Consider the following 13,423-nt stretch of genomic DNA (forward strand, 5'->3'; position numbering starts at 1 on the left):
AAAAAATAAGCAAAATGAAGAAAATGTATATCTGACTTAAATTTACTTTAATGAGAAAGTTTGCGTTCAGCGTTTTTATTTTATTTTAATTTTCTCTCTGAAGTTTTTTTGCGATTTACAACTGCCAAAGCCTTACAAACTGATGTAATATTTCGAAAGAAGTATGGCGGACGAACCGCTAAATGAGCTACCAATGCAAAGAAAGAATATTGCTTATTGTAAGGAGCTTATGGTGAATTTGGCATATGTTACATGTTTGAAGATGCATTAGTGTTTGTGCTTGGCTACGTAATTTGCATCTGCAAAGAGCTCTTTCTTGTTTAGTTTATTAAGCACTAGCTGTACCCGACGCGCGTTGCTACGCCAACAAAAAAATACATCATTATACTGATTTTCATGACAATCGGTTGAACGGGGCAGAAGTTGCTACTCTGCAGTGCCACCTGGTGGCGAGTGGCTTCAATGAGCATATTATGCACCTTCTCCGTGGAAAAATACATATATATATAGCAATTTTCATAATAATCGGTCCAGGTATCAAGTGAAGCCGTGATACTCAAATTTTGTACTCACGCAGTTTGCAAGATCAATCAATCACTAAAAATATCAAATAGAAAAAGTTTTAAATCCCTCCGTTGCATGAAAAGCCATAAAACAATAAAGAAAGAATTTATTTGTTCAAACTCAAGAAAAATGGCAACAGCTAACTTCTTATCAATGAGATCTTTCACGCGAATTAATTTCTGCAGCCGATAATTTTATTCGTATTTATCCAATGGGTTGTGACTTAAATTGGAATAAAAAAGGAACTATCGATCGGATTTTTTTCGAACTGGTCTATAAACATTCCCAGTACCAAAAATAACAAACGGTGAAAGTTTCAGCCAAATCTGCCGGGTAGTTTTTGAGTTCATAGATGACATACAGACAAACATTCATTTATATATATATATATAGATTATTTCAGAACATAACAACCTGTTATACATCCTACATTATAAAAGAATGTGTGAAGAGTTTTTAACACTCATTGCAATATACTACATAGTAAACAGATTTAATTAAAAAGAAGCAAGCAAAGCTTGATTAAAGCGAATCTGTGAAACTAAGGAATACTTTGGTAACTTGTACAGCTAGAGGTATCCTTCAAGAATACAGCAGTCCTTACAGGTGAATAAATGCCATACTGGGATCGGCAATTTGTCGTAAAACTAAAAGCTGTAAGGGGGTTGAATTCTCCCCCCTACTGGTAAGATTAAAACCCCTCCCTTTATGAAAATCTGGACACGGGCCTGCTTTACTCTCTCCATGTTTGAATACTACGCTTATGAAAATGTAACTTGTCAAAGTAAAGATTAATGACTGGACGCCTTCTCAGTTGGCTTTGTTTCAATGCTACTTTTAGTGCATTCAAACTTCTACCATTGCGTTTATTTGATATAGCTCTGTATGGCGAAAAAAGGTGTCCTTCATTTCGTTTCTAGTGACTATAGGAAGGGGAATAGCAAAAGTATTTGTCCAGAAAATTTTAAAATCATTTCGCAAGAACCTACTTCGCATGCTGTCGTCACACGACACGAGCCTCGCAAGGACGAAGGATATGCCTCCCGTTGATGATCGATAACAGTGGCGTAGCAACATAAAACTGGGGGCGGGCAACTGAATTTTTTGAGGCCCCTTATTATAACTAAAATAAAAGAAATTAATATCTTATTTACTGGTACGGGAAATCCATTAATCCAGGGGTTCTCAAACTTTTCCGACTCGCGGCACGCTTTAAAGAACTATAATTTTTTCACGGCACCCCAGTCTATCTCTAGAATTAAAAATATACATATCAAAAATTCCTTTGGGTTTTGTAAGTATTTTTGAAACTCGAAACAAATATGTTACCGATAGCGCAACAGCACTGATTTTACTGGAGACTCAAACAGTACACAAATTTTTTTCCCGAAATGTACGACACAAAACTTGTAGTTCCTTTCCCCAGAACAGTCAACATTATTGCTGAAGAAGTAATATGTCTCTTTAATGAGCCTTCCACTCTCTGGGGTTCATTGCCACCCCTAATAACAAAATTTCTTGCATCAACCTTGACAGATCTTGATATTATACTGACGGCGTCAATATTGACGTGTTTCATACTGCATAAAGGTTGCATAAAGATTAAAAAGCAACATTGCAATAACAACACGTATGCAACATAGCATTCATCTTAAAATACTAATACTGATATTACCTTTCAATATCAGCATTGCATACATGTTGACGCCGGCAAGATTGATTTCATGCTGTTACCGTCAAGGTAATTATTACACAATAGAACAGGTGGACCTTCATTGATACTTGCGCATGCGCACAATTCTTTATACCCAGCGTCCCTTGCATTGCTGGCATGTTATCTTCCTCCTTTGACCATCGATACAGTCAATCCAGGACCTCCACGCTACACGTGGCGTTGCATTCTTTAGGCTTCGATAAGTTGGTTGCTTTAGTGTGGAATAGTTATTGTTTTAGGAATAACTTATGAATGACTGATAACTGCATTTGTTTATTAATATAGTACTAGACAAGCCATATCGCAGTCGATGTGCGATCAATGATAGAAAAGGGCGAGACCATACCTAGACATTGAAATAAAGGACATACAGCCCAGAATTTCGTAATTTCACTTCAATCTCACGAGTAAGATTAATTTTATTCTATGATTATTTATGTTATTCTTTAAGATAAATTCACATGTTTTGTCCAGGGGATATTTTCAATGCTGACATCCATTCGGAAAAGTACTTTATTGTATTTATTTATTTATTGCTATCTTTACTCTTTAATGTGCTATAAAAACTTTCGCAATTATTCCTAACTAGACATTTTATGTCTTTATAATACAATTAGAAGCATGAATTTAAAAAAAAATAAGTCAAGTATTACGCAAAACGAAGAAGTTTTAATTTTTTTAATTAATTTACGAGTTCTATTTATATCTTTATATGAATTTCCGATCAGATGTCAGCTTTAAGAAAATATTCTTAGGCTAGAAAACTAATCAGTCTTGAAGAATAACAGAAATAATTAAAGAATGAAATTTAATTCTTGAGTTTGAAGTGAAAATAATACAAATAAATAAATAGATAAATCACCTTGCAAATGTACTGATTTCGTACTGTCATGTCAATGTATACTGACATTTTCCTGTCATATCAGTACGTATGCAAGATTAAAAAAGCAAGATCATCTTGCCTAGACCTTGATTTTATGCTGTCATGACAACATCTTGATAATATCTTGTCATATCAATACGTATGTAAGATCACAAAAGCAAGATCATCTTGCGTAGACCTTGATTTCATGCTGTCATAACTATTGTGCGATGAGGTTTTATCAATGAAGTTATCGCACCGATGACTAATTTAATTAGTGCCTTTTTAGTTGCACAGTGTAACTGGAGTCCTTTTCAGAAAACAATACCTGTATTTGAAATTATGAATTTATTTCCTCCTTGGTGATATGATACAGTGTTATCCTGGGCGAGCTATTTACATATGAAATATGATATTGCAAAGTACGTTCTCTCGAAGCATAGATAGATTTGTAAAACAGGCGAAACCATTATTTGTAAATTTGCATTATGACAAATGAAGAATCATTTATGCAATCGAAGTTACAGTTATTTAAACTTAAGGTTTTCAGATAAAGTTTACAGTTATAAAATGCCTATTCGAGAGCATGACGGCTGGCAGCCGACTTGGCTGACTATGAAACTAAAATACGGCGCCTTAACAGAGAGAGAGCAATTGAGCTACAGAAGCAACATATATAGTCAGCCAGAGTCATTTGCATGTGAAATGCGCATTTTCCGATGTTAGAACGGCGGCCAATCAAATGGATAAGGAATTTCGTCATTTCATGACGTTAGGCACTCACGTGTCTAAGATCGGGAAATACGTTACATACATTGAAATTAGCATTTGTGACTTTGCAAGGTAAAAGAAAATTGGGATTTAATTAATGCCAAATATATCAGAATAAACGTGAATTATTGATAATATTATTTGGAATTCCCAACAGGGCCCGCCTCTTGCAAAGCACAATGTATTTAAATATTACAAACAAAATTTTTTTTTACAAATGCAATTAAACTTTTAAAAAAAATGTGAAGTCCATGGCATGACATCAGAAATAAGTTGAAGCTTCAAAAGTCCTTTTTGCTCCAAAAAGTCATGTCCGGTAGGCATACGAGAAAATGAAAGATACAATTCAAAAATACATATGAACAAGTACAAATATACCGAATTTCATTTTCAAAGACGAAATAATTACATTTGTTCAAGAAAAGCTTTGTTTGTAGTAAAATTTGCCAAGAAACACTCAAGTGCTGTTGGACTTTGAAATTTTTTAAACTAAAAAGGTTTTCAAAAAAGAAGTTAATTTTTCTTCATTTAAAGGTTGCGTGAAAAGGTCCGCAAAATTTTGTTTCGTATTAACGTAATTTAAATCAAACAAATTTTCATCAATTAAATTTCTCAAGAAATGCAATTTTATATCAATATGCTTAGTTCTACAGTTCTCTATCGAAGAATTTGAAAAGTTAATTGCAACTTGATTGTCACAGAGTAATTTGAATTTAGGTTTCAAGTTGATTAACTTTAAATTTACAATTTCATTCAAAATGCGAACAATCCAGATAAGCTCTTTCGCTGCCTCTGTTAACGACACATATTCCGCTTCCATAGTGGATAAACTGGCGCATTTTTGCTTGAATGTTTTCCAAATTATGGGAGATTTGTCGATAAAAAGAATCATACCACCGATTGAAATTCTGTCATCGCGATTTGCAGCGAAGTCAGCGTCGCTGAAACATTCAATTTTCAAATCGGAAACATTCGATAAACAGAGTTTTAACGAGCATGTATAGCTTAAATACCCGAGTAATTTAAGTAGAACATTCCAATGTATAAGTCCTGGATTCGATTGAAATTGAGACAAGATATTTACGGCGTTACTTAAATCCGGCCGTGTTCTACTCGCAACAAAAGCAATACAGCCCAAAATGTTACAAGAGGGAAATTTAGAAACCATTTCAATCTCTTCTTTTGAATCCGGACATTGGGTTTTTGATAGAACTGTGCCAACTCCTATAGGCAATGAAACAATTGGGAAATCGATGTTGGTGAATGAACAAATTACCGTTGCTTTCTTCAAATTCAACTCCTAGAAGTTTACTAGTTTTTCCTAGCATTTTTATATCAAATTTAGATTGGAGTTTTGAAGTGACAGTATTTAAATATTGTTCATTTTTACAAAACACAACAATGTCATCAGCATAAAGAATTAACACAATATTATTTTCAAATGTATATACACAATTTGCCCAAGATAATTTATGAAAACCCAAATTTAGTAGCACATTGTTAATTTCAGTAAATTTTTCTCTTGAAGGTGCATGTGAATATGTGCATTTTATCTCTAACTGATAATGCAACCATTTCATTTTACATACTAAAATTGAAAATAACAATCTGATTAATGAGAAAATGCGAGATTCTAGTCATAATTTAGATTCCGCCATGTCTGGATCAACAATTCCAGAAAAATGATTTTTACGGCTAAAATTAAAATTTTCCTTCATATACTCAATATTACGGGAATTGCAGAATTTTTCCACATCTTTGTGTGAACGTAACCTAGTTAAACCCTCAATTGAATAATAAATTTTCGTACGCAATTTATCTGGACGAAGAACGGTGTTTCTAACCCAGACAATTTTAGCGGGATCTAGAATCTGGCTCGAACTTGCAGAACTCGATTTTCCTAATTCCGGAACGGATGTAGGAATGGTATCAAGACTCTGCACTTCATTATGAATTTCATTAAATTTAACATCCGTAAAAATACTTTTAGAAACATTAGTATTTTTAATTTCACCAGATTGGCTATATTTTGAACTCTCGTTAAAATTACTGGTGTCGGAATTTAAATCTACTTTATTTTTCGGAAAAGTCTTACTTTTCCTTTTCATTACCGAAGCTTTAGATTTGCTAGCACCGTATTTAAAAGTTGAAATTTTAGTCACACGTTCATTAATTTTATCATTTTAGGAATTCTGTACGAAATTGGCAAAAGCATCAAAATGAGGATACGTAGGATTAACAATATAAAAACCCTTTTTCAGTTTAGCTGTAAGAACGATTCGACTATTACATTTAGATTTCACAATAAATTTACCACCTCTACAATAAAAAGAATTACCAGCACGGTCAATTAATGAAGCTGAAATTAAATTTCTGCGCAATTTGGGAGAATACAAAACATTATTCAAAGTCACTCTTTCTGTGTTACCTTTGTTTTTCAGGATCATGACCACTGTTCCTTTTCCCTCGATTTTGCAGGTGGATCCTTGAAGAGCGGTAGCCATACTATATTGTTTCACGGGCTGGAAATCTCGAAATACAGTCTCTTGTTGTTGCAAAAGTGATTTGAAGCTGCCGAATCCAGGGCAGCCGAATCCAGCACAATTTTAGATCCTCTTTAGCTACTGATGCAGAACATATGAAGTTATTTTCTTTTGACCTCAGCTTTTTAAAACACTTTGACTCTGTGTGCCCAATTTTATGGCAGTACTTGCACTGTTTGACTTTCGTACTATTTAAAGTCCTACGGGAGGCGGCTAATGCAGAACTTGAATATTCACTGCGGTCTCTCTGAACTTGTTGCAACCGGGATTCCTCGGCTAAAAGTTCCTTGAGAATTTTGTCGAATGTGAAATCAGCGTCTTCCCATTGGTATATAGACTGAACTACTATTCCTTCGAATTCAGCAGGTAAGTATCGGATAAGTTGAAAAGCTTCATAGTAACTCGAAACTGGTTTACCGGCATCTTGAAGTTGTTTGATTACTTTTCTCAATCTTGAAGCGTAAATATTGATTTCTTCACCTTCGTCAATTCGGCATGAAAAAAACTCGTCTGTGAGGCCGATTACTCTCGCTCTTGAATCAGGTCTAAAATGAATTTCAAATTTCTTCCAAGCTTCTTTCGGTATTTCTACATCACTGATTAGTGGTTTATACTCCGAACTTGCATTTAAATAAATCAGGCTGTACGTCTTATCGCTTCTTTTACGGAAATCTTGAAGTAAGGCAGAATCTTTTGCTGGCTCTAATTCGCTTCCGGAAATTAGTCTCCAACAGTTCTTAGACATCAGGACTGCCTTCATATCTTCAGTCCACGTGGCGTAGTTATCCCGATTCAGTTTTCTGATTTCCATTTTGAATTTTCAGGGCCCGCCGTCTGAGAAATTTTATAAATCACCAGGAAGTGCCAGTTTCATGCAAAACCGTTATTGATAAATTTGTAATTATGACTAATGAAGTGTCATTTATGTAATCGAGGTGCCATTAATTTGAACTTAAGGTTTGCAGACAAAGTTTACAATTATAAAATGCCTACTCGAGTGCATGACGGCAAACAGCCGACTCGGCAGACCTAGAAAAATACGGTGCCTTAAAAGAGAAAGGGCATCTGAGCTACCGAAGCAACATATACAGCCAGCCAGTGCCATTTGCATGGATTTCAAGACATGTATTTGAGATGCGCATTTCACGATGTTAGAACGGCGAACAATCAAATGAAAAAGGAACTTCGTCATTTCATCATGTCGTAAGGCAGGCACGTGTCTAAAATCGGGAAATACGTTACATACAAACATTGAATTAGCATTTGTGACTTTGCAAGATAAAAGAAAATTGGGATTTAATTAATGCCAAATATATCAGAATAAACGTGAATTATTGATAATATTATTTGGAATTCCCAACAATAACAACATCTTGATATTATCCTGTCATATCAATACGTATGCAGGATTACAAAAGCATCCTACCTTGATAATTTCCTGATATTATGCTGCATACACCTTATCAGTCAATATTGTGGCAGCCTGCTGACAGCATAAATGGAGTAACATAACAATATTGAGACAGCATTGATGCAAGATGATTTTTCTTGCATGTTAACCTTTATGCAATACGGAGGCAAGATATTTTGCTTACTGGGACAAAATCTGGACAAATCACGGCACCCCTCGTCAATTCTTGCGACACGCCTGGGCACCACAGCACCCAGTTTGAGAGAGCCCCTGCAGTAATCCATATCAAGTGTAATCAGCAAAAAACATTCTAATGCAAAAATTAATTCCTGAAGATCCTTTCTACATCTTATCTCTGCAGTCAATATAATTAAAAATAGTTCTTCAAAAAATGTTAAAGATAGCGTTCAAAAATATGAATTATATGTATAACATTTTATTTGGGTGTTAAACGTGCATAACTTTAAAGGAAACCTCAGTAAAATCTTATAAGTTTAATATTATTTGTAACAAAGTTATAAAAGTTTATGTTTCTATGTGGAGGGGGGCTGAGAGAATACGCATTTTGGTAATCATAGACATTCATAATATTATGTAAAAAAACTAATGACGAGAAAAACTGCGAACCAAATATTTTTTAAATCTTGAACGCCAGGGCACAAAAGCTGCTTCATAGGTTGATTTAACTGTCGTGGAAAGACGCTTAGTTGGGAGAAAAAAAACAGTAATGCGCAAATTTTATTTCTAATAATTTTATCACATAAATATAAATAATGCTCTTTTACTCTCAATCGGACATTCAGTTTACAATACTTCGAAAAATTTGACCAATTTGTAATTTTCCGAAGTACCTCTTCATCCACGCTTTGGTTGCAGGTATCTAGCTCTCACTATCTGTTTTTCACGATTATGGAATTTAAAAAAAAAGCTGTAATTTATCAAATAAGGAACTGCAGTAACATACAAAGTTTTCTGTATCTAAAGCGAGTATAAGTGGAAGTACTCAACTCTGGCTGTTTGTCAGTACAGAAATGAAAAATTTTCTGCTTTTTGTTTTATCTTTCGCGCATGCGCCGAGAAAAATTAGTTGCTTTAAACGTTCACACTTCATCAAAATTTTTAACATTTTAACTTCAAATAGTATTATACTTCTCTTATGCAGTCAAGTTTTCAAAAAGTTTTGCACGCTTTGATGCAGTGTGTTATTAGCCAAAAACCTTCAAATAAAATTTATACTTGTAAAAGAAATGCTTTTTAGCCGAAGTTTCGTCTTGGGAGGAAAGCGGTTTCGTGGCGTAGCGAGACACAGTCGGAAAGTTCCCTAGGTATTCCGCCGGAACTTACACTGGGGTTCTAGGCAGAGAGCCGGATGTTACATCTGTTGATCATAGACAGATTTAGGCCAAAAATTTTGGGGATGCAGTGCAACAATAACAGGGACCTTGGGGGACGGGAGGGGGGTATTCCCGGAGCAACAGAACAGTGGTGAAACCAGAAAATAATTTTAGGTTGGGGGAGCACTTTTAAAACTGTTTTCCCCATCAAATAACGGGCTCCTAGGGAAAATTCATCCAGCAAAATTTAGATATTGTGATCCTGAAAACGCAGTTTTATGCTGTTTCGGAAGAAAAGTTCGGAGAGACTTCCACGAAAATTTTAAGAATTGAAGTCTTAAAAACGCGATTATAGGCCATATTTGTTGACGTTAGGGTAACTTAAGAAATATCCCCGATCGATTTTTTGAAAAATAGAGCAAAATCGATCCCTCTCAACGCACTCCTCTGAAATTGAAGTTCCAAAAACGCAAATATAGACAAACTTTGATGTTACGGGAAGAGAGGTTCTGGGTCTCTCTTCAAAAGGAACATCTCGAAATAGAAGTTCTGAAAAACGATGTTTTACAACAGAATTCAGTGATGTTAGGGGAAAAGATTTCAAAACTCTCCATCTTAAATTTTTAGATTTTATTTATTTTTTTTTTTTTTTCAGTTTCAGATTTTATATGGAAGCGTCCGCTCGCTTAATTTAAAGAGGAAGGTGTGGTAAGCGTCTCATTCAATTGTCGTTTTTAAAATTATAGTTTTTGACAATCTTAGATAATATTAGAGGAAAGGTTATATTAAGACTCTTTCCTGAAAATTTTCCGAAATTTAAGTCTTAAAAACACGATGTAGACCATGTTTAGTAACATTAGGAGCTTGGCAGTTCTTAACATTTGAAATTGCAAAAAAAAGTCTTAAACTATTTTCGATGTTGTTAGAAGCAAGGGCGGATCCAGCTTCAGGTTTGGAAGGGGCGGCCTGGAGAGGAGTTCACCCACCAGAAGAAAATCTGAAGTAGTAGTTTTGAAAACGTAGTTTTTAGAGTTCTTGGTGATGGTAGGTGGAAGAAACGTACAAGGGGCTTCAAGGCTATTTTTAGAATTTAAGTCTTATTAATGTGATTACAGTCCATATTTATAGTTTTGGTAAGGAATGAGACTCAGAGACAGTCCCCAATCTATTTTTTGAAAAACAGATACAAATATGTCCCCCCCCCCCCCAATACCTCTTTAATTGTTCATACTTGGAGTTCCAAAAACGCAATGGTAGACCATTTTTGGTGCTGTTACCGGAAAAGGGGTTCTGGAGCTTTCCCCTGGAATATTTTCGAAATTGAAGCGTTAAAAAGGAAGTTCTTATGCAAATATCCCACGGTATCAGGAAGAGGATTTCAAAGGCTGATGTCCCAAAAGGTTCTCCAATTTAATATTTCGAAATTTTAGTTTTGAAAACCAAAATATTATCAATATTTGCCAATATTAGAGAAAGGGGGTTGGAGACACTTGTTCGAATATTTTCTAAAATTAAAGTCTTAAACACATGAGTGTAAGCCTATATATGGTAACGTTAGGGACTCAGCAGTTTTTCAAAACTGAAGCTCCAAAAACGCAATTTTAAACGGCTTTTGATGTTTTAGGCGATTGGAGGATGTTCCTTGGAAATTTTCCGAAATTAAAGCCCAGGAAACGAAATTTGAGATACTCCGCAATAACTGTGGCTTCGTGTGGAAATACACTGGATTTGTTTCAAGTAAATTTATTTGCATTGTAGCTATGAAAAGAAACGAGCTGATGTGTGCATCACATGACTTCCTTTTACTCCAATTTAATGTCATTTCCCCATTATTCGCTATTTTAATGTGATTCAATATTTATTCTCTAAATATCACCAACAATGGCCAAATTGAAACCAAAAAAAAAAAAAAAAACTCCGCCAAATTTGTCGCCAAGTTGGCGACAAAACTTGGCGACCAAAAGACTGGCGATATATCGCCAAGTGTCCGACAAATTATAACGCCACTTGAGTTTACATCGAAATTAACAATGATTTCCCCCCAAAAAGGTGCAAAAGACCCCCTTAGGAACATCCGAAAGCAACCAAAAGGGGAGGTGCACAACTAGACCCCACTACGAGTCTATGTACCAAATTTCAACTTTCTAGGACATACCATTTTTGAGTTATGCGAGATACATACGCACATACGCACATACGCACATACGCACATACATACAGACGTCACGAGAAAAGTCGTTGTAATTACCTCGGTGATGGTCAAAATGGATATTTCGCGTGTCTATACATTCTTAGGCACTTTTCCGCATGTGGTCGAATCGAAAAAAAAACTCAACATTCATTTGGGGGTGAGCAAAATGGAAATTAAGGGCGATTTTTGAGTGAAAATTTTTTCGCGAATACAATACTTCCTTTTTTGTAAAAGGAAGTAAAAAAGAATCCAACCTGGGTGAAATACAGTATAACTCGTTTATAACGAGCCCGGATTTAACGAGGAAATCAGAATTACTTGTTTGGTACAATGTTAAATCTACGGGAGCATAACTTGCTTTAACGAGCAAACCCCGTTTAAAGCAAGCAATACTTTCTTATTCATAAAATTTCTATTGACTTCTAGCTCAGTCTATATTTTCTTGGAAAAACTTCTTTAACTTTTTGAAGCAAACCAGTTATGAGTAAGAAATCCTGAGAACAAGTGATGACTGCACTTGTTTCTTTTTTTTTTTTTAATTTGTGGAGTAGAGGAGCATTTGAAAAATTTCTGCCAACGTTATCACTTCCGGGATACTTCCGAGGTTATTGTAGCTCTAATTCATACTAAAGTAGATGATAAAAAATATGAAAGCGACAACGATAACGACAAATGTGAAGAAATTTAATCTGAACCACGCTCAACAATGTCAATGGCTTTTGATATGTAGAAAAGCTTCTAACTATTTTGGAAGTCTGGGGTGATAATGACGATGTTTTTCGAGCCATGAGCATATCTCCAAAAACAGTAAAAAAAAAAGAAAGAGAGAATAAGACAGTTCAAAGCATGTTATTTCATAATTTATTTTATACTGCATAACTAGTGAATTAAATATTAAAAATTAATAACCAAATATTGATTTAAATAATCAGCTAAGATTTATTAACATCAACAAAGAGCATTTTATTTAAAAAAAAAAAAAAAAAGCAAATAATAATTTTTTTTAAATCGTTGTGGCAGCAGGATGTGTTCAAGATACAATTGGTACATGGAGGCCATGGTAGCCTGATCGGTAGGGCATTGGACTCGGGGCCGGAGGGGCTCGGGTTCGATCCCCGCTGGTCGAAGACCCACCGTCGTCATTAAAGGGGACTGGGCGACGTTAAATATGCTCGTGGTCTCAATGTCCTCCAAGTGAAACGATACCTCTGGGGGTGCTAGTACCAGGTAGCTATTAGCTCTTGGACTAGTTCTAAATTCTCATTAACTGTTCGATCCGGTGATGGTGCTGCCATCTATCGGTATATAAAATAATGGAGGCAAGGCACTAGTATGCAGACCTCGACATAAATACAGTTGAAGTCAGTTGTGACTCTTGAATAGAAATAGAAATTGGTACATGGTGCAACCAGAAATAAGTCTTTTTTTGGAGGGGGGGAGAGCATATTGAAAGAAATCTGATCCGAAATTTTTTTTTATCTGACAGGAGAAGGGGGTCCGGGGGCTCTCCCCCTGAAAAATTTTAAAATTTGTAGACATAAAAACGCAGTTTTAGATTTTCTTAGCTGACACTAGGGGGAGGAGGTACGGCGATCTCAGCGAAAATTTCTAGAGATTAAAGCCTTAAAAACACGATTATAGCCCATATTTATTAACGTTAGGGTAAGTGATGGAGCTCAAGGACTGCCCCGATCGATTTCTTTTTAATAGATCGAAATCAATTCCTCTTCTCCCTGCAAGTTTTCGAAATTGAAGTTTAAACATTTCAATTGTAGACAATCTTTGAAGATTTTACGGGAAGACGGTTCTGGTGCTCTGCCCAGGAAAATTTTCAAAATTTCGGTCCTAAAAACTTAAGCAATGATTTATATTCAGGAGCTGTTCCACTTCATTTTTTGTGAGTATGGTTTAAAAAACCTAATTGTGTATGATATTAGAGATAGGCTGTATAGGTACCTTTGCCCCAATGTTTTCTAAAATTCAAGTCTTAAAATCACGATGTAAGACCATATTTTGTAATAGTAGTAGGGCCA

Source organism: Uloborus diversus, chromosome 10, assembly GCF_026930045.1.
Source record: "Uloborus diversus isolate 005 chromosome 10, Udiv.v.3.1, whole genome shotgun sequence".
Classification (NCBI taxonomy): Eukaryota; Metazoa; Arthropoda; class Arachnida; order Araneae; family Uloboridae; genus Uloborus; species Uloborus diversus.